This window comes from Petaurus breviceps, unplaced genomic scaffold (assembly GCF_028583685.1).
Source record: "Petaurus breviceps papuanus isolate PSGF00001 unplaced genomic scaffold, PetGlider_PUasm1.0 454, whole genome shotgun sequence".
NCBI classification, from domain to species: Eukaryota; Metazoa; Chordata; class Mammalia; order Diprotodontia; family Petauridae; genus Petaurus; species Petaurus breviceps.
Genome location: NW_027186342.1, coordinates 413,718 through 417,982, shown reverse-complemented (window position 1 = coordinate 417,982; position 4,265 = coordinate 413,718).

Sequence of the window (4,265 nt, the reverse complement as noted above, 5' to 3'; positions counted from 1 at the left end):
GGGAACTGGACAGCTGTGTGACCTTGGGCAAGTCACTCCTCTTTCCCAGACATGTAAAATGGAGAGGTTGGAGGAAATGAGTCCTAAATTGCCTTAAGGCTCCGAGCATCATGACTCTATCACTAGGACCTTTGCCTTGAGTCTATGTACACAGGAGGTGTTAAATAAATGTTTGAAGAATGTTATAGCAACCATATTGAATGAGTGTCAGAGGTATGTGTGAAAAGTATCTAAAAACCAGGTTCTGTGTTACTCTCTAACATATATAATATGTGTGTATGCATGTATGTGTGCGTGCATGTGTGTAATCACACATGTGTGCATTACAGTGTGTATATTAGGTATATGTGTATACACATGTGTGTATGTGTATTGTGGACATATACATGTATGTGTAAGTAAACACGTGTGATTGACTGGCCCAAAGACAAATCCCTATGAGCTATGGAAAAGAGAATTTTTCTGGCCTCAAAAATGTAGGCTTTCAGAAATAGAATTTAAGAAAGATTGAATAAATAATGATCGAATAAAGAATCACTAAATAGACTTAAAACCGCTGTTTGTAGGACTTCATGTACTAAAATGGATGAATAAATTTAAATGTAAATCATTATCATGCAAATTTGGTGGGTTATCGATATTAGATACTAAATTTTTAAAAAACATGATTTTTAAAATGTAAGCATATGCATCTGTGTGGAGTAATATTTAAAACATTCCTTTTGTGTACCTTCATGTAGGCTCTGCTCCCTTGACCAGCCCTCTGGTTAGCCCCACCAGGAAGACTTCCTGAAAAAGTGTCATTTCTAATCCTTTTTAAATTATTGGAGGAAGCTGGTTCCATGGGCTCCAGTGGAAAAGGCATTCCCAGCATAAGGTGTGCCTGGGAGAATGCTTGAGGACAGGGGGGCACAATTCCACAAAGAGCATATAGGACAAATTACCTTGAGACAAGGAAGAGAAGGCTTAGATGTAGGATGAGACAATTAGAGTGAGGCTGTAAAGGCCTGAAACAGCAAGTCTTTAAAGGTGCTTGTCAAGATGGGGGGAGGTTGGAAGACAAATCATGATAGCTAATGAACACAGGAAGTCTTCCTGGAAGAAGTAGCCTAGTAGGGTCCTTTTGAATGATGGGAGAGGGAGAGTCACTGGGAGAGGGTATTCCAGGCAAAGTGGATAGCCTCTAAGGAAGCTTAGGGAAAGGAAGGCACCAAAATGGTACATGATGGAGTTGGGGGGGAGGGGCAAGGTGTGAAGGCTGAGACCCAGGAATCGTAAGATCACCTGATATTCCCTTCAGAAGGCAGAAAACATGGAACAATCATCAGAAGATACCTAATTTCAACCCAATTTACAGATGGTAAAACTGTGTTTTCAGAGAAGTGGCCTGCCAAGAGTACCTAGCTGATTGGTGGGCTTACAGATGAAGGCAAAGACTAACAGGGCAAGAGGCAGGTTTGCCTTCTTCAAGGGTAAGGTGTCTGAAAACCAGGCCTCCAGTGCGCCTGGATAAGTCTATGCGACTCTGATTTTACTACCAGAGCAATGGAGTCCAAGTATTTTAAAACCCTCTTTGCACTCACTTCACAAAATGTTCTTCTGGGACACCCCCCCCCAGATGACTATCCCCCACTCCCATGCTCTCCATCTCCTCCCAATCCCAATCCAGGGATTTTTTCTCTTGTTCAGGAGGGTTCAGAGGAGGGGTGTCCTGGAAGCAACTCAAAATGACTTTAGGGTACTGATTGCTAAATTTTCAGTGTGAGCATTATTTGCACCTAAGAAATCAGCAAACACTACTCATCACAATTTGATACATTGTTTAGTTGCTTGTCTAGATCCTAGAATAACAAAATAGTGGTAGAAAAAATGTTGATGATGCAGATTAATCTTAAGTATGTCAAGGATATCTTTTTTCAGAGAGCTGGTTTTTAAGCATTTAGCAGCATACTTTAGCTACACACACAGTCTGTCCCTGAACAGTCTTATCTTTCCCCTCCTTCTAGGACTCTTATATAGGAAGCTTTCCCTGGTTAACAATAACCCCTTCCTCCCCTATTCTATCTGCCCCTCAGAAAAAAGTACCACCCTCAACACAGAAGGCCCTCCATGCCCGCTTACAGTTTTTCCTGGCATCTCTTTGGCTCCAGGGCCCTAGCTCCTTCATAACTCTGAGGACTCTCCAGGGCAGAGACCTTTTCTGCTCCTTATTTTGGCTTCTCTACACTCCCATCAAACCCCAGCACACAGGCTTTTCCCACAGGCAGGGCAATACAAACAGACAGGGCAGAAGTCCCCATCTGGGGTCCTCTTAGGTTGGTCTCTCCTTCAGCATCCTGCTCTCATACCCCACAATCACCAAGGAGAGACTGGGATAGATTTTAAGCTTCTAAAAGTTCCAACAAAAGTCAAAGAAGGTGGGGAGGAGAATTATAAGAGAAGTGTCTAGGAGGGTGTGGTTTTTATGAACATGGGCAGCAGGAGTGAAACCTTCTGTGCCTCCAACATTCCCACCCCCTTCTCTCCCCATCTGGGGCCACTCCTTACTTCCTGACTTCAAAGGTGCCTTGAATCCCACGCCCCCAACCTTGTCTCCTGCTTCCTGTCCCATAGCAGTCAGGCAGCACTTTGGCCTGAGTATCAAAACATGGACACAAGGCTTGGAGAAACTTGACCTTCCTTGCCTTTTCCTGGGCTGTGTCCTCTGAGGCTAGAATGGCAGCTCTCCTCACCTCACAAGACAGTTCAAATTCTACTTTTTGCAAGAGTCCTATTCCAGTCTTTTCTCCCTAGCCCGCCCCACTGCTAGTGCCTTCCCTCTGAGAGGACCTTACCTTTACACATCTCAGGTGTGCATGGTTATTTGCATGTTACTAGATTGAAATATTAGATTAACATTAATTAATTAGATTAATACAGATGCAACATTAGATTGTAAGCTCCTTGAGGGCAGGGACTTTTTTTTATTTGTTTATGTACCCAGTGTGTGGCACATAGTAAGAGCTTAATAAATAAATGCTTGTTGATTATAATAATGATGAAGGAAGTGTGGAAACCTCAGGAAAATTACAGTGTGTACTCCTTGTCATGTCTGCATCCAAGTAGAGTTGACATTTATATAAGTCTAAGATTTAAAAACAAAACACTTTACATATACTCGGCCCTCATGACAAATGACCCTCTCTCACCTCAGACACCCTCATTCCCACTGCTGTCTCTCTGATATGGAAAGAATGATTGATAACATGGAAAGAGCACTTTTCTGAAAGTCAAAACGCCTGGCTTAGATTCTAATGCCAGCTCTCCAAGTACCTGTTATTTTGGGCAAATTGTTAGGCTTCTCTGGGCCTCGAACTTTCTATAAAATGTCAGTATGGGAATGTATGGTCTCTATAGTCCCATCCAGACTTAAAACTCCTTATCTTGTCTCTACTACTTACTATGCCATGTTGTGTCATGACACTAGCGATGTGTCCTTGGACCCCAGTTTCCCCTCTCATCTGTGAAATGAGAGGGTTTAGAGTTCTTAACTTCATTTGAGTCGTGGACCATGTTGGCACTCTGGTGAAACCAAAGGACCCCTTCTAAGAAGAATAGTTTTGAATAAGCAAAATAAAATAGTATTAGAAAGGAAAACAATTATATTGAAATAAATATGCATTTTCCCATCTGTATTCATGGAACCCCCTAAAATCTATCTGCTGGACCCCTTGGAGGCCCATGGACTCAAGGATACGAACTCCTGAACTAAATGAGTTCTAATGTCCCCTTTAGCTACAAAACCTATGATTCTGTTATTATCCCCATTTTAAAGATGTGAGAACTCAGACAGGTGAAATCATTTACCCAAATATATGCAACAAATAATGTACACCAAAAGTGACTTTGAAGAGAAAACAGAGGCATGCTTGTTGAAGGCAACAAGAAGGAAAAATGGAAAGTAAAAAGGGGGTAATCCTGTACCTTTTGAAGTGTGGGAAATGTATGGATTATTTAATGAAATCTTCCCTCCTCCTCTCCCACTGGTTACCTCCTAAATTACTGTCCAGTCATAGGTAGCCAAAGTCCACCCCTCCCTGCATCAATTACTAAATTCACTCTCATACCTTACAAAGAGAGAGAAAAGAAACAGAGAAGAGAGAGCGAGTGAGGGACAGAGACAGAGAGGAGAGAAAGGAAAGAGAGAGGAGGAGGAGAGAGGAGAGACAGAGAAGGGAGAGGAGAAGAAGAAGAAGAAGAAGAAGAAGAAGAAGAAGAAGAAGAAG